Genomic DNA, 24,976 nt, shown 5'->3' on the forward strand with positions numbered 1-24,976 from the left:
TGACTGTTTGTTTCAGTGTCTGTCTCACTATTTATATTTGCTAAACATTTTTTGTCTCACTATTTATATTTGCTAAACATTTTCCCCAAGTTTTATGCTTTTCCGATATGTCTCTTTCCCTCTCTCCTCTGATCCCTATGTATCCTTCTGTCTCTGTCTTTCTTTCCATCTCCTCTTTCTCGCTCTTTTTACCTCTCTTTTTACCTCTCTCTTTATCTCTCTTTTTACCTCTCTCTTTATCTCTCTATTTTCCTCTCTATTTTCCTCTCTCTTTATCTCTCTCTTTATCTCTCTCTTTATCTATCTCTTTTACCTCTCTTTTACCTCTCTCTTTTACCTCTCTCTTTTACCTCTCTCTTTATCTTTCTCTTTTACCTCTCTCTTTTACCTCTCTCATTATCTCTCTTTATCTGTCCCTCTACCTGTTTCTCTTCCCTGATCCCTATGTATCTTTTAGTCTGTCTGACTTTATCTCACTGTTTTTCTCACTCTCTGGACATTATTGAGATCACTTCGAAGGCATTTTTTAAAATCCCTCTGAACAAATTGCAATCACCTCAGATTTGACCGTTTTCCTGTTGGCTTCTGACAATTGTTTCAGTAGAAAGTAAATTAAGTAATTTAAATTCAGCTTAAACTAGGGTTTGGGAACGGGGGGAGGCATTATGCCATGGTCCATAAACATGCTAATTTGCTACGGTGAAACCATTAACGGGAGATTCAAAGCAAATTGAATTGCTTTGGTGCCTTATCTTTGGGCTGGGCTGCAGCTCGCTTTTAGCGGCACGCTAATCAAAACTAGCTCTCCAGCATAGTTTGTTTTGCAAAAATGTTCATTGGGAGTGGAGTCACGTGACTTTGACGTGTCACGCACCTGTCTGTGTATTTCTCTATTGATCCGAAGGGAATAGAGGCATTATGAAGCCGCTAATTTACTTCCGACCTGACAAAAGAGCCCGGAAGATAAACTGTGTTGGACAATAGGTTGCATATTAAACGCTGTGACTGCTGTGATGCCATAATTCTCTCTCCACAATGGAAAATAGAGATACAGATACACAAAGTATAACTCCCCAGTATTTTTATCAAGACCAAGGTAGCAGAATTGTATTCTTTTGTTATCCTTGAATTGGCTTAGTGTTTATTCTTTGAGGTGGGGAAAAGATCATGCATTACTAGATGCTGTCAGCAGACTAGTCCCCGATGTTTTGGAATGCTTCTATTTAGGGGCTGGTTTTAATGCTCACGTAGGGGTTTCTTTTCTCTCCACAGTCTCTCTTCCTACCCCAGGGGGGTGATGGAGATGGGTACTCTGGGGGGCACTGCCCTACTTTGGGATGGTAATCCAGTTACGGTCCCCTGTTGCCCCCCCCCCTCCCCCCACACACACACTCCCAGTATGTTCCGACCTAGCCCATAAATATGCTCCAATCACACCCACATACTATCTGCTTCCCCAAATGGCACCCTATTCCCTAACTAATACACTACTTTTGACCAGAGCTCTACCATTTGGGATGCAACCACAGCCTCCTCTGCTCACAGCTGCCTCCAGTATGTGTGTGTGTGTGAGAATATTGTTCAGCTGGGAGCTATAGAAGGTAATTGACCATCCTGGCAGTTATGCCCGAGGCTTTCTACAGACATACACCCACACATATCTCATACACTGTAGGCCAATTCATGGTACACATGCTATCTGACTCACACAGTTCCATCTACAAGGTATTTACAACTCTCACCATCTGCATATTGTATGGTAATTCGGAACGCTCCCCGCAGCCGAAGTGAAATGTCACCTGAGGATATCCCAGCATCCCCGGCCAAGGCTATCCATCAGCAATATGATAATGCTAATCCGATCCCATTGGATCCATACAAACCCCATTAAAAATAGTTTTGTGTCAATTTCAACATGTCCAAGCTAGACATCCCTTAATTAATCTCCTTTTGCCAGGGCATTCAGTGCTGTACACCAGGGCATCCCTGCGTTTGCCTAATTAATTAAACAAATTACTTTCCGCACTCCTATTTGAAATGGGAAACTTCAACAGAGCCTACTCGGGCATGTTTAGTTTTGTTGTGAGTATGAAGCGTTTGTGATGCGTGTAATGTAATAGGTCTGCTCTGAGCGAGTGGGCTTACTGTCGGTGTAGAACCTCTATTGGTATCTGAATTGTACGAGTTCACACTAGTAGTTGTTTTAGTTCTCCCTTGTATCCCTGAGAACGTGATGCGAATGTCAACAAAAAGAACAAAGACAGCGCTAGCATCTTAAGCCAAAGAGAATTGAAGGTCATTAGATTTAAAGTTGGAAGTGAACTTTACTTTGACTATAATTGGTATGTAAGTGCTAAGAGCAAGAGTGAAACGCTGCATGTTTTAAGGAAATACTTGGTCTCCTTTGGGGTTTCTGTAAGTGACTTTCAAGACTTTTACCTGATTGTGTGTTGTTGTTTTTTTACACAATGAATACGATATGACCTACAGTTACGCCACATTGGTATTCATGGACACAAATAACTTGGTGTATTGCGCTCAACACTAATATAACTATTATTTTGAATTATTATTATTTTGAAATTGCACGGATGGTCAAATTTGTGTCTCGGTACACCAGAGCTTCCTACAGGTTGACAAAACAGTTGTCAATTGGATACCAGCTTAATCCATATCTCTGTTTACTGAATGCAATGTTCCTTTGCTGTGTCAGTCTTTCTGGTTCGTTTCACCTATTGTCAACTCACAGGTGTCTCATTTCCAAATAATTATTTGTTTTTGGATAAACTAAATATGCATAATCCTGGTCTCTTTGTACTGTATTCGAATTACATTTTCAAAATGTTGTAATTCCGCCAATATATCAAATCAAATTTTATTTGTCACATGCGCCAAAATGCTTACTTACAAGCCCGTAACCAACAATGCGGTTCAAGAAATAGAGTTAAGAAAATATTTGAAAGTAAAAAATAAAATTGAGGCTATACAGTGGGGCAAAAAAGTATTTAGTCAGCCACCAATTGTGCAAGTTCTCCCACTTAAAAAGATGAGAGAGGCCTGTAATTTTCATAATAGGTACACTTCAACTAATTATGGTGGAAAATAAGTATTTGGTCACCTACAAACAAGCAAGATTTCTGGCTCTCACAGACCTGTAACTTCTTCTTTAAGAGGCTCCTCTGTCCTCCACTTGTTACCTGTATTAATGGCACCTGTTTGAACTTGTTATCAGTATAAAAGACACCTGTCCACAACCTCAAACAGTCACACTCCAAACTCCACTATGGCCAAGACCAAAGAGCTGTCAAAGGACACCAGAAACAAAATTGTAGACCTGTACCAGGCTGGGAAGACTGAATCTGCAATAGGTAAGCAGCTTGGTTTGAAGAAATCAACTGTGGGAGCAATTATTAGGAAATGGAAGGACATACAAGACCACTGATAATCTCCCTCGATCTGGGGCTCCACGCAAGATCTCACCCCGTGGGGTCAAAATGATCACAAGAACGGTGAGCAAAAATCCCAGAACCACACGGGGGGACCTAGTGAATGACCTGCAGAGAGCTGGTACCAAAGTAACAAAGCCTACCATCAGTAACACACTACGCCGCCAGGGACTCAAATCCTGCAGTGCCAGACGTGTCCCCCTGCTTAAGCCAGTACATGTCCAGGCCCGTCTGAAGTTTGCTAGAGAGCATTTGGATAATCCAGAAGAAGATTGGGAGAATGTCATATGGTCAGATGAAACCAAAATATAACTTTTTGGTAAAAACTCAACTCGTCGTGTTTGGAGGACAAACTGTGAAGCATGGGGGTGGAAACATCATGCTTTGGGGCTGTTTTTCTGCAAAGGGACCAGGACGACTGATCCGTGTAAAGGAAAGAATGAATGGGGCCATGTATCGTGAGATTTTGAGTGAAAACCTCCTTCCATCAGCAAGGGCATTGAAGATGAAACGTGGCTGGGTCTTTCAGCATGATAATGATCCCAAACACACCGCCCGGGCAACGAAGGAGTGGCTTCGTAAGAAGCATTTCAAGGTCCTGGAGTGGCCTAGCCAGTCTCCAGATCTCAAACCCATAGAAAATCTTTGGAGGGAGTTGAAAGTCCGTGTTGCCCAGCAACAGCCCCAAAACATCACTGCTCTAGAGGAGATCTGCATGGAGGAATGGGCCAAAATACCAGCAACAGTGTGTGAAAACCTTGTGAAGACTTACAGAAAACGTTTGACCTCTGTCATTGCCAACAAAGGGTATATAACAAAGTATTGAGAAACTTTTGTTATTGACCAAATACTTATTTTCCACCATAATTTGCAAATAAATTCACAAAAAATGTGATTTTCTGGATTTATTTTCTTCTCATTTTGTCTGTCATAGTTGAAGTGTACCTATGATGAAAATTACAGTCCTCTCTCATCTTTTTAAGTGGGAGAACTTGCACAATTGGTGGCTGACTAAATACTTTTTTGCCCCACTGTATACAGGGGGTACCAATACCGAGTCAATGTGTTGGGGTACAGGTTGGTCGAGGTAATTTGTTCATGTAGGTAGGGGTAAAGAGACTATGCACAGATAATTAACAGTGAGTAGCAGCAGTGTTAAAACATTGGTGGGTGGGTGTCAATGTAAATTGTCCGGGTGGCCATTTGATTAGATGTTCAGCATTCTTGTGGCTTGAGGGTAGAAGCTGTTAAGGAGCCTATTGGACCTAGACTTCACGCGCCGGTACCACTTGCCGTGCGGTAGTGGTCTGACTTGGGTGTCTGACTTGGGTGACTGGGGTCTTTGACAATTTTTTGGGGCCTTCCTCTGACACCGCCTAGTAAATAGGTCCTGGATGACAGGAAACTTGGCCCTAGTGATGTACTGGGCCGTTCACACTGCCCTCTGTAGCGCTTTAGTCGGATGCCGAGCAGTTGCCATACCAGGTGGTGATGCAACGGGTCAGGATGCTCTCGACGGTGCACCTGTAGACTTTTTTGAGGATCTGGGGACCCATGCCACGTCTTTTCAGTCTCCTGAGGGGGAAAAGGTGTTGTTGTGCCCTCTTCACGACTGTTTTGGTGTGTTTGGACCATGATAGTTTGTTGGTGATGTGGACACCAAGGAACTTGATACTCTTGATCCGCTCTGCAACGGCCCCGTTGATGTGAATGGGAGCGTGTTCACCCCTCCTTTTTCTGTAGTCCACGGTCATCTCCTTTGTTTTTAATCACATTAAGGGAGAGGTTGTTGTCCTGGCACCACACTGCCAGGTCTCTGACCTCCTCCCTATAGGCTGTCTCATCGTTGTCGGTGATCATTGTTGTGTCATCGGCAAATCTAATGATGGTATTGGATTTGTGCATGGCCAAGCAGTTGTGGGTGAACAGGGAGTACAGGAGGGGATTAAGCACGCACCCCTGCTGGGCCCCCGTGTTGAGAATCAGCATGGCAGATGTGCTGTTGCCTACCCTTACCACCTGGGGGTGGCCCGTCAGGAAGTCCAGGATCCAGTTGCAGAGCGAGGTGTTTGGTCCCAGGGTCCTTAGCTCATTGATGAGCTTTGAGGGCACTATGGTGTTGAACACTGAGCTGTAGTCAATGAACAGCATTCTCCCATAGGTGTTCCTTTTGTCCAGGTGGGAAAGGGCAGTGTGGAGTGCGATTGAAATTGCATCTGTGGATCTGTTGGTGTGGGTCTAGGGTTTCCGGGATGATGGTGTTGTGAGCCATCACCAGCCTTTCAAAGCACTTCATGGCTACCGACGTGAGTGCTACAGGGCGGTAGCCATTTAGGCAGGTTACCTTGGTGTACTTGGGCATAGGGACTATGGTGGTCTACTTGAAGGATGTACAGTGGGGAGAACAAGTTTTTGATACACTGCTGATTTTGCAGGTTTTCCTACTTACAAAGCATGTAGAGGTCTGTAATTTTTATCATAGGTACACTTCAACTGTGAGAGACGGAATCTAAAACAAAAATCCAGAAAATCACATTGTATGATTTTTAAGTAATTAATTTGCATTTTATTGCATGACATAAGTATTTGATCACCTACCAACCAGTAAGAATTCCGGCTCTCACAGACCTGTTAGTTTTTCTTTAAGAAGCCCTCCTGTTCTCCACTCATTACCTGTATTAACTGCACCTGTTTGAACTCGTTACCTGTATAAAAGAGATTATCTTTATCTCGGTGCGGATATTGCCTGTAATCCATGGCTTCTGGTTGGGATCTGTACGTACGTTCACTGTGGGGACGACTTCGTCGATGCAATTATTGATGAAGCCAGTGACTGAGTTGGTATACTCCTCAATGCCATTGGATGAATCCCGGAACATATTCCAGACTGTGCCAGCAAAACAGTTCTGTAGCATAGTATCCACGTCATCTGACCACTTCAGTATTGAGCGAGTCACTGGTACTTCCTGCTTTAGTTTTTGTGTGTAAGCAGGAATCAGGACGATGGAATTATGATCAGATTTGCCAAATGGATGGCGAGGGAGAGCTTTGTATGCTTCTGTGTGTGTGGAGTAACGGTGGTCTAGAGTTTTTTTTTTTTTTTCTGATTACACAAGTTGGTAGAAATTAGGTAAAATGGATTTAAATGTACCTGCATTAAAGTCCCCGGCCACTAGGAGTGCTGCTTCTGGGTGAGCATTTTCTTGTTTGCTTATGGCCTTATACAGCTTGTTGAGTGAGGTTTTAGTGCCAGCATCAGTTTGTGGTGGTAAATAGATAGCTACGGAAAAGAAAAAAAAATAGCTATGAAAAATATAGATAAACTCTCTTGGTAGATTGTGTGGTCTACAGTTCATCATGAGGTACTCTACCTCAGGCGAGCAATACCTCGAGACTGTGTTAGTATTAGACATCGCGCACCAGCTGTTATCGATAAATAGACACACACCACCACCCCTCGTCTTACCATATGTAGCTGTTCTGTCCTGCCGATGCACGGAAAACACAGACAACTGTATATTATCTGTGTCGTCATTCAGCCACGACACGGTGAAACATAAGATATTACAGTTTTTAATGTCCCGTTGGTAGGATAGTCTCAAGCCGAGATCATCCAGTTTATTCTCCAGTGATTGCACGTTTGCCAATAGAACAGAGGTAGAAGCGGGTGACCCACTCGCCGACAAAAAAAAAAGGCACCCGATCTCCAAAATCCATCTTCATGCGAATGACAAGGATTTGGGCCTGGTCTCGGATAAGCGTTATATCCTTTGCGTTGGACTCATTAAAGAAAACATCTTCTTCCAGTTCGAGGTGAGTAAATCGCTGTTCTGATGTTCAGAAGCTTTTTTTCGGTCATAAGAGACCATCTCTAATGTTGCTGCTACCAGCAGCAACATTATGTACAAAATAAGTTACAAACAATGGGGGAAAAACACACAAAATAGCACAGTTGGTTAGGAGCCCATAAAACTCCAGCCATCCCCTCCAGCGCCATTTTCTAACTGCCTGGCATTTTGGTATCAGGCTCAGGAGATGTTTTTTCTTGTCTACCATACCTAAATGATGAGTAGGAGCCATTACCTGGTTCCTACTCATCCTTGAGTGGAAAGGGGCTTTCGTGTTCTCGTGGCGTACATCGTGTGCCTCCGCCATTGCCAAAGTGCTGTCAGAGCTCAGAACCCGAGTGAAACAAATGACGGTAACATTAAGCAATGCCGGACATTTGAGCTCGCAGGGTTAACCCCCCCCCCCCCCCCCCCAAATGAATTAGGAATCCTCCCATTGCGGCTCCCTCTGCATAATTCGGTAAGCATCGGGTGATGCCATTTAAAATGGCCTGTGGTGGATGGAATAGCGTTTAATGAGGACGGATATTGACAGCAGGGTCAAGTGGCGGAGGATGTTGATTTACATTAGGTGGAGTAATGTGTGCCTGTGGCGCCTGGCGGACTGGGCAGATAAATATTACAGAGTGATCCTTCAAACGAGCCTAAGGCGCAAAAAGGCTCTTCTACAGGGTTTCCTGGCCAAACCACCAGGGGTTGGGCGAAAATTGGCAAGTGAGCAGGTGGGCGGGGACAAACATACGCCAAGCAGAGACCATGCATTGAGAGCGAGAGAGCGTGTCACTTTATCAATTTGCATAATGAAGTATTTAGCTCGGCAGATAGATCTGTGTATCAACCACACGCCAGATGCTTAAGCCAATACTAGCAACAGCATGAAGCTATAAAACACTGACAACCCTTTACTTATCTGGCTGATTTGCATGCAATGGAAAGGCTAGGATAGGATACTGTAGGTGTTACGATCAAACAGGAGAAGCCTGATATTCATACCGCTCATAGTTATACAAATCTCCCAAAGCCTTATATGATTGGCCCTGTAAACTCTTCCAGCGCCACACACCATATTCACACACAGGCACGATGTGGGTGGGAAAAAAAGGAAAGGCTGTCCTCTATCCCCTTTCCTGACTATATGTGACCACGGCAACAACAATTTATATCCACCTCTGATGGTCATACAGTATGCTTGCCTAATTATGGGGATTATCTGCAGTTAGGCACTTCTCATGCAAATTGGATATGGGGTTAGACCTTGTGCACTTTGCATGGGCTTTTTCATTTGAATCTCGATGAATCTGGTTTCGTAAGAGCATAGGCTACTGTAGATTGGGAACTTTTTTTCTTTTTTACTGAGGTGCATTTTTACTTCCTGGGTCCAATATAGATGTTAGCCAATCATCATTGATTGGTTTGTTGTGTTGTGTCCCATGTCTCTAAACAACACCACATGGCTCATGTTTCGAAATGAAGCAGTTTAAGCGGCAACGAGATACAACAACTATGATGGCCTGCTGAACAGGTTCCCCTATGTCCACTGAGAACGAAGGAACATCAACTTAAGGACACAATCATTTGTCCTTGGCCTATTTGTTTTAAGGGTGTGCTTTTTTCCGTCCAAGTGTCGACCGAACAACATAATATGACCATATCAGCTAAATAGCCACAAAAGGCACACAGTGCATTAAGATTCCACATTTAGAATATCATTAATCAAATCATTGCCATTGTTCTACAGTATATGTGAGCATTGATTTGAGTCCGGTATTGTTAGCTGGTTGTATTATCCCACCTAGGGGCAATTGGTCCACTGAAGAGGACAATGATAATGTCTTCCTAATGGAGCTCAGAGGACAATGCCGACCAATCAGTCAATCCAAACTGCTTTCCCCAGCTCTCTCATTTTTACATGGCACTTTACCACTTCACCACCGAGGGAGAATTTGAGCTTTTTTTTCTTCAAAACCGAGAATACAAGGTATATAATTACATTTGCCTGAAACTAAAGTTCAAATTGGGGGGGAAAAGAACGGTGGTCCAATTACGAAGTGAGACGCTTACACGATCTCTCCGTCTCTCTCCCTACCTCTCTCTCTTTCTCCCCATCTCACCCGCTTTCACCCCCCCTCCATCTCGCTCTCCTCTCTTTCCTCTCTCTCTCTACTCTTAGCTTAGTAGAAAGCAATGGGTGAATCAATATATGAAGTATTGTAAAGTCGGCATTGGGACCGAAGACTGGGATCAAATGTTACAGTGAGACAGATTAGCCCCTGTAGACCCTTGATGATAAGAGAATGAGAGAGAGAGGGAAGGAGGGATACTGGAGATGGCCTTCAATGTGGCACAGTAGCCTTGGAGGGAATTCAATACAACCCATTGACAAAAGAAGGGCTGTATTATAGAGAGGAGCTGCGGCCTCCTTTGGGAAGCTGGCCTGCCCGTTCTATTTCCTTATTAATTGTGCTCGAGGAAAAAAGGGAGAGGGAGGATAGCGACAAAGATATACACAGCTTTCTCTCAAAGGAGGCCCTTCTCCTTCCACATTATGTTTGAAACAATGTCAGGGTCAAGCCGATTTGAGGCTATCTTTGTACTTATTGAATGGAAGAGTGGTATTTTCAAGGGGATCTAAGAAAGACACACACTTCCTCGAAATCACACACTCCCCCATAACCCCCGTCCCCTCAGTCTTTGAGGTCACAGCTTGCCCTCAATCCCATACGGAGTTATCAGGCCCCTGGAGAGATTGTCAATTTAGCCATTGATGGATCCCCCTGTGAAGTCACCTCCCACTTTCCTCCCCTAAGTCCACCCAGGGCACATCTTAGCTGCATGTTTGTTGGAGTAGGGAGACATGATAGAAATGAACGCTTTCCTCCCCCACCGACCCTCATCTCCCACCTTTACTGCACACACCTGGTTACAGTACAGTACACGTCAAGAAAGATAAGACGACAATAAATGAAGTGCTTGGACGTCCGGTATCTTTCTTAAAGCATCATATTTATGTATTTACTTTGGAGATGTTCCTGAAGAAGTTGAAGGTGTCAGTTGTAGTCGTTTTAAATTTTTTGTGTGTGCTATATTTGATGTATAACAACCTCCCTCTTACTGCATCCCCAGAAAATAATCTTGGCCCGTCTTTATCCTTGTCAATAATAAACGTATTCATTAGGATCTAATGGCTAAACTGAACCTAGATCAGAACTACTACTCTGGGAAGCTTGATAAATATAGCCCCTGTATTATGTTGTCTCTTGAATGTCAGGATAGTCCAAACTGAGAGAAGTCAATAGTTAAGAGCTGGCTTTTAGGGGTTCTGTAATTTATTTTCACCGTGGAAAACCACTGTGATTTCCCTGGAGATAAATGTGACATGGAGGGATCCCACAAAAGACTGACTGTCAAGTGAGAAACATTGCAGGTGCACATTCCCCAGTGTCGCCCCCCCCCTCTCTCCCACACACACACACACACACACACCCCCCGATCACTGGCCCTTGTTCAGTGGCATAGGGGACTTGAAGGGGATCCTTTTTCACTGCAATAATGCAGTCCTTTCTGCTTCGTGACATGGGCTGGAGAGAGCAGTGGAAACGGTAGAGAAGGATGTCACTCTGCAGTGCAGCATCAAGCGTTTTGGCACGAGATGTCTCTATAGGCCCTCTGGAAGGGACATGCTGTAGACTGTGTGTACTCTGCTCATTGTTGAGTAAGGGCTCATATTAAGTGTGTAGACATTTTTAGTGGGTTAGTGCTGCTTTTCTTATTGATTCTCATTACCGTGTTTTTCTTTACAATGTTAAATGCATATTTAGGTTCAAGTATTGTACCCAGAGCCACAGGTACACCATTTTGTGTGAGCGTGAAACGTTTTCTCCTCATGTTCATCCTTCTCAAGTGAACTGCATGCCCACAGTACTGTGTACGTCTGACGGTCGACCAAAATTCCGAACTTTTGACATGTCTTCCCATTTTACGTTGCAGTTAATTTATTAACACACGTGGAGGGCGACATCCCTTTCCATGCATATTCAAAGTCCCGCCTCTTGTCTTCACATAATAGCCTTGTGTGTGTGATTTTAGCTTTCATTTTAAACATGGGAAGCCAAAAGGAATCAAAGAGGGTTCACTGAGTGCTGTTGCTATTGCAGATGTAGCGTAGCAACCCAGGTTGATGGAAGCAATGCCACACCATTTGCGTGCACCGTGGCATGCACGCTCAATAAGATGACCTGCTCTCTGTGGGCGGTCGAAGAGCTAGGTATCGACGAGTTGTCGCCTCCGCCACCCCCTCCTCTCCTCCTTTTTCTCTCCTATCATCTTTTTCAACTCTCCTCACCTCTTTTTATCTTCCATCTTTCTCTCCTTTAGCGTGTCGCTGTATGACTGGCAGGTTCTTGTTAATAATAATCTTGCAGAAGGCTCCGCCATGCGATTCAATTAACTGCTCGCGCTGCTGTGATCTCTCGGCGCACCGACAGAACATGAGCTTTTTGTCACCCAGCACATGTGTTTTAGATGTTACGCTACACATGCTGTGGCTACACTATCCTATGCTAGCTAGCTAGCACCATTGTAGACTACAGTAACCTAGAGAGACTCTAGATTCGCACTGCCCTCATCGTCCTGGATATAGACGGACGTATGAAGACCTTCTGTAAATCTAGGCTAAATGGGGCCACCATGCATGTATGTTTGGGGGAATGTCCTAGAAAGCCTCCCTTGGGGGAAGGAGGTGTGTCCTCCACCCCCCCTCCATGGTAATTCATTGACCTGGAGGGATAGATGGAAGGGAGGGAGGGAGACAATGAATGGTGCCACTCTGCACATAGCCTACTGTATGAAAGCTACGCTAGCATCTTCCATGTAGTATACGGGTATCCCATCCTACCCCCATTACTACAACACCCAGGCTTTAAAAAAAATGCACCCCCTCCCCAAAATATTTTCACATGACCCTCCCCTTGTACTGTAATTTTTTTTTGCACCCCCACTCATAGAATTAACTACAAAATAATGATTACCACCACAAATAACAATAACTGGACCAACCCTGTGTTTATAAACATGGATATCGATTTGACCACTTCAGCAAGCTTTTGTGGCAGTGCTATGGAACAGAAGGTTGAGGATTAGCCGACCACCACGGACGAGCTCACTCTCCCTGCTTGTGTCATTACACTAAGACCAGAGCCGCCTTTAGACAATGATCAGCTAGGGGGAAATCAAATTTTAATTTTTTTTATGCTATATTTATAATTTATATAAAATATATGCAACAATTTTCCACCAAAAAGTATCTGTGCCAAAGCACTACACATAACCAATAGTCCAGGCATAACTGCATACCGATGACTTCGAGCGCTTCATCATGGTTTACATTTTCAACACCACAATCAAATGGAGTATGTCTATCTCAACAAACAGAAAATAAATCCATTCCTACTCCTTGTCGAAGGATTGGCTTGACAATCTCCGAATGTCATTGGCGGTTTAGTTTTTTTGTGACGGATATCTCTCTTCGATATCTCTTTCGAATGTGTGCAGGTAGCCTACAGGAGACCTTTGAAGTAGCCTAATCAGACTAAAATGTGAGTGGTTGTGTTTATGCCACACAAGGTAATACATATTAAAAGTGAAATGACAAATATTTCGGCGATATTTAAAGTGTTAGGTTCTAGGTCGAGGAACAACCACTCGGATTGGAAAGGAGTCAGAACGCGCGTTAAGCTTTTCTGAATAACTGGGCCGGCTGGGAGCATAGGCCTATGTGGCTACACTATATAGGACGACATGGGAGAATGATGATCGGCAACAGACAGCAGCACATCAGTATCAGAAGTAAAAATACAGCCAGACAGTCCTGCACTGTGACTTTGTCGACTTTCTAATCTGTCGTGTAGACTCACAACTGATCCAAATGAAATGAATAGAATAAAACATTCAAATAACAGGGCTTTTGCAACATCATTCAAATGAAATTGTGCAAAACTGCAGTTTACAGCCTTGTACAATAATTGTACTCACAATAATTCACATTTTCATTGCATTGTGGTGGTGTAGGCTAGTCTAGGTAGGATCATTTTATTGACTTTATGGCCGTAGAAATTTAATGAGCTATATAATGGATACAAATTTTTTTTTAAGTAAGGCGAAACCAAAAACAAATCACTTTTTTTATCTAATATAAGTTATACCTGTTGTAAAAATACTAAACAACCTTTTGTACAACACCTAGTGACCTCACTGAGAGATTTTAGCGTTTTTGGTATTGTAGCAAACTGTGGCGCAGGGAATACAACTTGGATTGCTGGAGTGAAAGAAAACACGGTACGCTTCGTGTCAATAGGGTTAATCTACTTGCTGGGAATTGTAACGCGGTTCATATAGGAAGGTTTACTACACAGCCCCCTCCTTCGACTAATCAGCCCCCTAGCATGTCCGAGCCATGCGTTCTGATGGCTGCACGGCCGCCATCCCACTTCTGACACCAGTGTAGCAAACGGCAGGACAAGGATGTGAAACCGGGTCACTGGCGTGAAAGGCAGATGATACCTTATGCATTGTGCCAATAGGGTTAACCCACTTGGTAGGAATTGTATCATGTATAATGTAGCAAGGATTGTGACTGTATAATGGTTTTGTAATGACAGTCACAGGGACCAGTGCTTGAGACCGTCAGTGTATCCCCCTAATCCACTATTTGTGTCAGGTGTTGGAGAGCACCATTTGAAAGCATGTCCCAGCCGAGATTTAGTCACAGTACATTTGTGTTAGGGTAGCGATGTTTCTGTACTGCACATGTGATGGCAGAGTATTCAAAACAAATGTGCACCCAGTTGATAAATCATCATAAAATCATTCTGCCAGATAGGCCTACTTTGAAGTCAACATTTAAGTGGGAAGGTTATTGGGGAAAAATGTTGAATGATTGTTTCAGCACGCATCGTGGATTTTATAGCACCGATTGGCTATATTTATGACCTTTTAGAAGTGTTTACTTCAGGCTGACTACTAGCATCTATTGAGTTGCAATGTCCCATAAATTGAATATCCAAATCAACTCAAAGTATACATAAAATGAGTTTTGTACCAACACAATTCAAAAGGAAGTCTACAGCAAAAATACATCTTTTTACTTTTTGCGATTCAGAAATTATTGAGATTATTTTGATTCCCATAATTTCATTCACAGAGCTTTAACTGAACCCCAACTACTACATTACAATGGCGAAACACATCATTCAATTGGTTCAAAAAAATTGATTAAATATAATAGCTTTACATGAATCACTATTTTATAAATGTTTTGACTATTTTGAGATGGGAATAGGGGCATCCGATATATAGTAAATAAAATGTCTATGGCTTAAACAACATCGATAGGGGAACTTTTTGAGCTGCGTCTCATGCCTTGACTGTTATTTCATGCGCAATGACGCACCTGGCCTCCGCTGCCTATCAGCTATTCCATGTTCTTGTGGATTTATATAGACAATTAGTGCAGATTCTAATTATTTTATGTATGGTATGATTGCTAGTTAACCTATTGCAGATCTGGACAAACGATCCACCTTCCGCTATTGCCACTGTTGATAGAGGGCAGGATAGAGTTGACTGTATAGTAAGTGGGCAGAAAGTAAGTGGGCATAAGGGAAGTACCAAAACACCTGATAGGGGAGGAGCATGCAAGCAGATGAGGAAATGCGGCTATATGAAATAAATGATATAGTAAAACCTGTAGAATGTAAACCAAGGAAAAAATTTACTTCGCCCAATTAAAAAATCACACAAACCTCCCCAAAACAAAAATGTTTTGTTAGACAACCTATTTTGGACCACCCCAGTAAATTTCGAACTGTCTCTTAATGTTTTGCTTCTGTAGGACCCATTTCGTCACACAATACATTATTGTGTATCATTGCGTACTCTCAATCTCTTAATAGTTCAGCAGTTTGCTAACCCAGTTGCATCTGATACAGTTACCTATTTAGATATGATATAAATGTTGCTATGTGCCTTAGTTAGTAAATTAGGATATATGCATATGCATGAAATCCCATTTTAATTTACGCATTTGAATAATTTGTGTTTTTCATTATGCAAGTAAACATAACTACTTGGAGCCATAATTGGTATTAATTCATGCTTTTTACCCCTCGGCTATTAAACTGCAGCAAAAATCGCGTTAGACAGGAAGAATTTGGAATACATAAATGACCTAAGCTTATCATGGAGGCTACTGTACGTTATTTGCAGGAAGCTCCAATAAAGTATGTTTATATCTCACGGGAAGAAGCCTGCTGAATCTGAAGTCAAATGAGTTTCTATGAGGATACATCAGTTGTGAACTTAGCTTTGCTGCCTCTGTGACTCTTCACTCTATAAGCAGCAGAGCAAGCCAAAATTTAAAGATTCCTCTTTTTCTTACTTAGCGTACCCTCAAACTCGAAAACAAAGATATTGCCACATTTCTCATACACATACTGTGTCTTCAAGTTCATAACAAACACAACGAGTTTCTCATCACGAGCCAATATGGGCTTTGTGTCAAATGCATTATCCGTTATTATTCCTTTTGCTGCTGAAAAGTACTCCTTTCTCCCCATCCATGTCTTCTCCATGGCTGCTGCTGTTGAATATACAATCCGTGTGAGGGAGAGTGAAAGAGGATGCATCCTAAATTACACCCTATTCCCTATATAGTGCACTACTTTTGACCAGAGCCCTATGGGCACTACATATTAATAGGGCACCATTTGGGATGTAGTCAGTGTGAGCGAGCGTAGGGTAGTTTATTCTCAGTGTCGACTGATTGAGGTCAGAACAGATTAAGTGCTTTCCACTGTCAGTTTATGAGGTTGTGGTTTCCATTGACAAACATGACCCGATGGGATCCTCACACACCAGTGTTGTCTCGAATACACTGCAATGGCAATCCACATCATATTGTGGCTAAAGAGACTATTATCCATGGTGATTGTCAGTATTGGCGTGCATTATACTTTGTTTACGCTGTCTATGCTCACAAAAGCACAGTTGATGCAATTAACTTGAGGCTTGGATGCCTTTCAGACTGGAACATTGCAGGACTACCCTACGCTATTCACTACAACATACAGTGGATTTTCGTGAACGCTTTGTCATAGGAAAAACTCTGGAAAATATACTCCCAAAACTTTTCAGGGTTAGGATAGGCCTATGGCCTGAATTGTATAAAACAGATCTAAGGTCAGGCTGAATGGTATTTAGAGTGACTTCCCTTAGTCAGTCGGTCATGGAACTTTCACAGTAGATGGATTCAGACAATATAGCTTTCTTATCTGAAAATCTAAAGTCTTAAATAGCAGGAGAAAAAAAATGAGACACTGTGTGGTGAGTCTTGCTGTCTCATTTCACATGGCTAAATGTAGTTCCATGTAGTTCCTGTATGCTGTCAGGTGTTGCTGTTCGATAATAATCATTTGGTGGGTGCTTATATTTGTCCTATTTCACACATATACAAGCGTGTGTTTATACGCATGTGTGAATTGGAAATGTGTTCGCATATGAATTGGAAATGTGCATATTCCAACTCCCCCTGAGAACCTTCTCGGAGATTGGGGACATGACCAGGTTCTGTTGTTATCAACGGCGACCATGGAGCAATTAGGGTTAAGTGCCTTGCTCTAGAGCACATCGGCAGATGATAGAAAAAAAGTATTCACCTTGTCGGCTCAGAGATTCAAAAAAGTTACCTTTTGTTTACTGGCCCAACGCTCTAACCACTCTAACCTGCCGATGTCTGCACTGCGGCAACGGTCCATGTGAGAAAGGCAGGTTCTTCTCCCCCTCACGCAAGGATAGCATCTTTTTAGTTTATTTTTTTGACCTCAATTAAACTTTGTCGCGGCCAGGGCAAGTTGAGTTATGCCAACTCCGTGGAGGCCTGTGTGTTTGTGTTTCTGTGTGTGTGTCTGTGTCAATTAGTGTGGGTGTGTGTTTGGGTGGTTTGAGGGGAACGAGGTGGTGTTAGTTTTGGCCCATAATGTCCCCAGAGCGACACAGAAGCCTGAGGGGATGGTTGCAGCCAGGGGAAGACGGGGGAGATGACAGGAGAAGAAATAGACAAACAATGTCAATGTGGCGGGTAGCAGAACAAAGCCCAACTTTCTCTCGCTCTCATGCGCTCGCTCTCAGGCGCGCTCGCTCTCTCGCTCTTTCTCTCTTGCGAGCCGCCACTATAGCAGCAGCCGCCAACTCCCTAGGCTGCCCTCCATCCTTGGAAGAGAACCGGGACTGACAAAGTCTGTGTTCAACTTATTTTACATGTAGAGAATAGAAATGGAAATATTTTTTTTCCAGTCGTCAATATTTTGGGATATTAAAATGTTCATAAAGTGTTCGTTTTAATGTATTAGTGATGGGGCCCTTTTTCAGTTCGACAAGAAAATTATCAAATGGACTTCAACTCGTGTATATTCAACGAGAATAATGAAGTCATTGAACTGCACTCTAAACTATCCCAGAAATTCCTTGAGCTGAACAGAAATTGACCTCCACATAGTTAACTATAATTTGCTTTTTGAAGTGGAGTATCAATCTCTGAACACCCGGAAGAGCATCATCCTCCTTTTGTCATCTGCTTATTTTTAGGTCTGCTCAGCACTTAATAGTGTTTAATTAAATTAAGCCCTTGTTGGCATTCATTTAAAGTGGCAATTCACTGCTGTCTAGCCTCATATTCATCATCTACAGCATCTGTACCAGCGCAGTGGTGGCTGGTGATTGGCTAAAAAAGAATCACAGGTGGGGTGCCGCCGCTAATGCCATAATGGGCAGGCCACCACTCTACCAGTGTCTACAGTACATACATTACCAGTCAAAAGTTAGGACACACCTACTCATTCCATGGTTTTACTTTGTTTTTACTATTTTCTACATTGTAGAATAATATATTAACACATAGTAACACATATGGAATCATGTAGTAACCAAAAAAAGGTAAGCAAATCAAAATATATTTTATTTGAGGTTCTTCAAAGTAGCCACCCTTTGCCTTGATGACAGCTTTGCACACTCTTAACATTCTCTCAACCAGCTCCATGAAGTAGTCACCTGGAATGCATTTCAATTAACAGGTGTGCGTTAAAGGTTAATTCTAATGCGTTTGAGCCAATCAGTTGTGCTGTGACATGGTACTGTTGGTATAGAGAAGAGAACAGCTCAAATAAGCAAAGAGAAACAAGAGTCCATCATTCATTTAATACATGAAGGTCAGTCAATGTGGAACATTTCAGTTGCAAAAACCATCAAGTGCTATGATGAAACTGGCTCTCATGAGGACAGCCATAGGAAAGGAAGACCCAGAGTTACCTCTGCTGCAGAGGATAAGTTCATTAGAGTTACCAGCCTCAGAAATTGCAGCCCAAATAAATGCTTCACAGAGTTCAAGTAACAGACACATCTCAACATCAACTGTTCAGTGGAGACTGCGTGAATCAGGCCTTCGAGGTCGAATTGCTGCAAAGAAACCACTACTAAAGGATACCAATAAGAAGAAGAGACTTACTTGGGCCAAGAAACATGAGCAATGGACATTAGTCTGGTGGAAATCTGTCCTTTGGTCCAATGAGTCCAAATTTTAGATATTTGGTTCCAACCGCCGTGTCTTTGTGACGCAGACTAGGTGAACGGATGATCTCCACATGTGTGGTTCCCACCGTGAAGCATGGAGGAGGAGCTGTGATGGTGTGGGGGTGCTTTGCTTTTGACACTGTTGGTGATTTATTTAGAATTCAAGGCATACTTAACCAGCATGGCTACCACAGCATTCTGTGACGATACTCCATCCTATCTGGTTTGTACTTAGTGGTACTATCATTTGTTTTTCAACAGGACAATGACCCAACACACCTAAAGGATGTGTAAGGGCTATTTGACCAAGAAGGAGAGTGATGGAGTGTTGCATCAGATGACCTGGCCTCTACAATCACCCGACTTCAACCCAATTGAGATGGTTTGGAATGAGTTGGACAACTGAGTGGAGAAAAAGCAGCCAACAAGTGCTCAGCATATGTGGGAACTCCTTCAAAACTGTTGGAAAAGCATTCCAAGTGAAGCTGGTTGAGAGAATGCCAAGAGTGTGCAAAGCTGTCATCAAGGCAAAGGGTGGCTACTTTGAAGAATCTCAAATCTCAAATATATTCCTACATGATTCCATATGTGTTATTTCATTGTTTTGACGTCTTCACTATTATTCTACAATGTAGAAAATTGTACTAATAAAGAAAAACCCTTGAATGAGTAGGTGTCCAACCTTTTGACTGGTACTGTATGTGAAATGGGATGATTAATTTGAAGTAAAAAACTGAATGGCCCATTTTGCCTCACGTTTAGCATCCACTTCACCAGCCCACCTTTAAAACCACACATGCTTATAGCAATCAGCGTAGGGACTCCCTTTTTCAAATTGGAACGGACAAAAACGTCGATTTTTGTCACAGTAAATATAGAAATATAGCTCCATTAGACAGTATCTGCCCCCCTCCCGCCCCCATTAACAGCAAGCATCAAACATTACAAGTTTCAGGCAAGAACTAGCGGTCTAGTGAGGTTAAGGTGTTTCTCAGGCAGTTGATGTAGCCTCTGCAATTGATATAGCTGATTTTGTTCTCCTGTATCTCACCTTGGGGCTAATTCAGTAATTCACTGACGTAAATAGAGCTAATTTCCTCCCTCGGCATGGCTGACTGCTAGATTGACAGGTGAGGCACGTGTGTTAGTTTGTCACTAGCTCTGTCAAGCGTAACTCGCCTCCCCTATACTGGCGAGCTTGGTGTGTTGCCAGGTGTTGGAAGACGTGTGTCAATGAAGAGGAGTGGGAACAAAACAAATGGCCTGTTTCCACTGGCAAGCAGAAAGTGTCTTCAGACCATGCTTTCTCCCCATTAGACTGACTCATGCTAATTGCTAATTACACTAAAACCACAGTGCCGGTTGAGGCGCCAAAAGTCAACAATTGGTGTGATTTTGAAGGGCCTGTCAATCCAGGATCCACTGAAGAACACCTGTAACTGGATAGCTCTCCGTGTTTCATTGGGTGTGCAGTCTTCCATGACAGGCATTTCATGCCTTTTCATTTTCAGACACATCAAGGGTTCTATGGAATATTATTATTTTTTTAAACAATGCAATTTTTCTGCATTGCAAAGTGTGTTTGATTAATGTCTACATGTCCGAGTCACATTTTTTTATTGACTACATTCATTCAAAAGCATAGCTTACACATTGTCTTGTCTTATGATAGTCTCCTTATCCTTTTCGATTGAGTAGAGACCCTTAGATTTGGATTGCCTGGGGATATATCTCAACTTAATTTACTCATTATGCTAGTTTCTCACTTAAAAATGAACAATTCTTTGTTCTTTATGGAAAAATGGTTACCGTTAAGAGCAATTTTTAAAGTAGGTCTACCCTCCATTTCCTCAAACCGTCTCGGCTTGCCACAGGTGACACAATCTCCTTCACCATAAAGCGCAAGTGGGTGTGGCTGCCTCCCTCTGCTCTAATCGAATAACGACATTATGATTCATGCGCTAATTAATCACCCGTTTTGTGGGCCGAGCAGATTCAGCTACGTGGGGAAGAGAGACAGACGTTTGTGTTGAATCAGCCCATCCCTCCCTCCATCCCTCCCTCCATCTCTCCATCCATCCCTCCCTCCATCCCTCCCTCCATCCCTCCCTCCATCTCTCTATCCATCATTAATGCATTTCAATAAGAGCTAATTTGAATTGTCCGCCTTCTGTTTTGGTATGTGTAGTTTGCAGCCGGAAACGAGCTGCCTCCTGGGACGAAATACTCTACCCCTTCATAATATTAGCTAAACTTTTCATACTGAAGTTTTTATTTGGCGTATTTCCCAATCCGGGCTTAATTTGAGATGGCAGGTTTATCGCAAATCATCACTGCCTGTGTTGGAGCTGATGCTGTCGGAGACTGGTTGAGGAAAAGTTGAATAATTGCACAAGTCAGTATAGGGACCCTTCGAATCGTACCAGACATGTGTTTATCTCCATTATGACAGCCATTTACACAAACAAGCTCTCTAATCATAATGTCTGCAGTCGTTGGCCCCCCTTCAATCTGACAATTTTTCTGTTTCTTGGGAGATTATCTGAAATGCCTACCCCGAGGGCCTGTTTTGGTATTAATTAGGACTTTTAAATGTCATTGCTAGTTAGCTCTGTCTGACCCAAAGTGCCCGGTGTCTCAGGAAGGAGGTAAGAGGGTCTGGGCTGTTCTTCAATGACCCCAGGGCCTCAGTGCCGCTCTACATGCAAGCCCTCTTGAGGACATGCAATTTACCCCCATTACTTAAGGAAATACGCATTCAAGACCCGCAATCAAACTCATCTTTTGGTTTTCAATTTGCTGCCTCTCCGAGTGATTAGAAACCTTGGCAAGAGCGACATTTTCCTCTCAACCATTATTTCCTATGACCTTTTAGAATTCCCTTTTTGGTGAGTAATTGCATTTTTAAATATTAATTTGTGAATTGTGTCATGTCTGTAGAAATGACTCGCTCTTTGTAGATTCACTGTGTGAATTAACACTTTTAGACAAGTTGAAGAAAAGTTGAAGTAAAGATATCATTCTTCACTTTAGCCTAAAAGGTGATTTGACTTCAAAGTTTTATCAAGCGAGTTCTCCCACAATTCTGTGTTTTCAGCAGGGCGCTCGTCAAGAGACTTATCCTGGGAAATTCTCCGGAGCAGGAATAAAACTACAGAAGAATATTCCTCAAGGATTACAGAAAGAGAAAGTGGAACAGAATAGAACTGAGAGCTTAGATATCAGTAAGGACTTTCAATGAGACTCCATCTTGCTTTTTAGCTATAGGTGGGTGTCTGGCCTTAGATGGTGATACGGGCACACAGGCAGGATGCTGGTGTTGGTAGATAGGGAATCTGAGCCCTATCCATCGCCACTTCTGGGTACAAATGTAATTACATAGAATTGTTGACTACTCTGGTAATTCAAGCCTATTTTGGGCGTTTGGTTACTTGCTTACATTAGTCGATTAGGGAATCTGGCTCCTGAATTGCTTTTTATTCATTTGTTTCCTTGTTTTAATATTTGGGAGGAAGATATAGCTTGACTAACATTCTGAGAACTTGAACTGAAAATATGAGCCTTGGCTTCAGGTTATAGTGAGAGTCCCTTTTTAAGACCCTCAAGGGATGTTGAGGTCATGCTAATAGCCCAATCAGTTGTCAATGTCCAGTCAGGGTAGTACATCTGATTTATTCTAAAGCAGCGGTGAAATTGAGCCGGGGGGGAGAGGTGGTGGTATGCTGTATTGGTAAAACATAAGCCTATCACAATAATTAAAACAAAGATGCCAAGAAAACTGTAAGCCATTACACTATTATTTATCATGACCTCATGTCAGTGTCATAAAACATTAGCAAATGGACTTGAAAACATGTGGAAGTACGCTCCAAAATGTGGTGAGGTACGACAATAACAGTGACATTTTGCCAAGACTGAGACGCGAGGACAGCAGTGGATGCATCAATTCAGGTTTCAAGTGCAGGCCTATTTCACAATTACCGAATGTCATTCATTACACTTTTTGGTGCTTTGTAAGAGATTTCCATTTCTCAAATGGTGGGTGTAGTGCACTATATGGATGTGGGAATTATTTTAGAGTGGATGAACATGCGTAGGTAGCCTTTTGACGTGATTGTTTGACAATCAGATGAAGACATCAAAATGAATTGGGATTCTATATGTAATTCTATGATTAGAATTATAAAAAAAATGTGAGGTCCCATACCGGGAAGACATTTAATCTACTTTCACCCCGGTTGAACAGTGTGCAAAAATAAATATCCCAACTTCTTTTTCAGACCTATTCAAACCAAATAATTCAATCAAAATAATCAGAGGAGACTTTCAAATGTATGCTGGTTCCTTTGCATCCTTTCACGTTGAGTTAGCATAGCATAGTTTGCATAGCATAGATAGCATAGGCTATAGTTAGCTATGCTAGTTTCGACGCCCATCTTTGAGAATTACATGGGAACCCTTATACAGTTAATTTCTCTCAATTGGTCTAACATACCTTAGATGTAATATGTCTGTTGCCAATTTAACCTGGCCTATGTTTGAAGCTGCGTACAGTACCAGTCAAGTTTGGACACACTTACTCATTCATGGGTTTTTCAAAGCTGTCATCAAGGCAAAGGGTGGCTACTTTGAAGAATATCAAATATAAAATATATTTTGATTTGTTTCACACTCTTTTGGTTACTACATAAATCCATATGTATTATTTTATAGTTTTGATGTCTTCACTTCTACAATCTAGAAAATAGTAAAAATAAAGAAAAACCCTGGAATGAGTAGGTGTGTCCAAACTTTTGACTGGTACTGTAGGTCATGACGTTTGAAGTTTGAGACTCATTACAGTAGTGTGTGTGTGTGTGTGTGTGTGTGTGTGTGTGTGTGTGTGTGTACACACCATATATAGAAGTGTTACCAGTGATGCACACGTTAATACCATAACTTGTGAAAAACGTTAATATCCTACTATGCTGTGATTTCAAACAACCTAGGATGGCACACTGTGTTGCTTAAAATGGCACAAAAATTAATTTGATCCTCTTGCCTTATAGAATAACTACGGCACTTTGCCCACTGCCCAGTGAATTGAAATAGATCAATAATACTCAGAGAGCAAACTCATGTTTAGGCGAGCTATTCAGCAAAGCACAGTTCAATAGAACTCAAATCTGCTTATAAATTGATGTGGCGTCGCGTTTGAGAATGAGCTACTCCATAGCAAGAGAATAATATGAAACAGAATGTGGAATAAATGAGAGAAAAATGAAATCATTTATTGATTTCAGGGATCGCAGAGACAAAATGGCTTTTTAAATTCAGTTTGGTACTTTATCATAAGGGGGTGGTAAGTATTTTGCAATTCTCAGTGCATCGTTTCTATGGTAACCATCCCATGTAATGGGCTATGCATGTGTCTTTGGATAGAACTGTAAAAACATAGCCATCTGGATTTTGGGCCACATTTTGCTGTATTTATTGTTTTACTATATGGATGGCATCATCCTCTTCATATAAATTATGCTTATTGCATTGTGGTGCTTGCTACAAGTATTTTATACTGACAAAATGTAAATGCAACATGCAACAATTTCAATGATTTTACTGAGTTACAGTTCATATGAGGAAATCAGTCAATTTAAATAAATAAAATTAGGCCCTAATCTATGGATTTCACATAACTGGGAATACAGATATGCATCTCTTAGTGACAGATATCTTTAAAAAAATGGGCCTCACAATGGGCTTCAGGATCTCATCAGAGTATTTCTGTTCCTTCAAATTGTCATTGATAAAATGTAATTGTCTTCGTTATCGTTGTTTATGTCTGCCCGTACCATAACCCTACAGCCACCATGGAGCACTCTGTTCACAACGTTGGCATCAGCAAACCGCTCGCCCACACAACACCATAACCGTGGTCTGCGGTTGTGAGGCCAGTTGGACGTACTGCTAAATTCTCTAAAACGACGTTGGAGTCAGTTTATGGTAGAGAAATGAACATTCACTTCTCTGGCAACAGCTCTGGTGGACATTCCTGCATGCCAATTGCATGCTCCCTCAACTTGA

The 24,976-nt window shown here is 42.2% G+C and overlaps 1 protein-coding gene across 9 annotated transcripts in view; it reads left to right on the forward strand.

The window, feature by feature from the left end:
- Positions 1 to 24,976, forward strand: part of LOC139561888 (adhesion G protein-coupled receptor L3-like) — a 336,416-nt gene that overhangs the window by 113,069 nt on the left and 198,371 nt on the right. The gene's annotated exons all lie outside the window — the stretch shown is intronic.

The sequence above is a fragment of the Salvelinus alpinus genome, chromosome 31 (assembly GCF_045679555.1).
Source record: "Salvelinus alpinus chromosome 31, SLU_Salpinus.1, whole genome shotgun sequence".
NCBI lineage: Eukaryota > Metazoa > Chordata > Actinopteri > Salmoniformes > Salmonidae > Salvelinus > Salvelinus alpinus.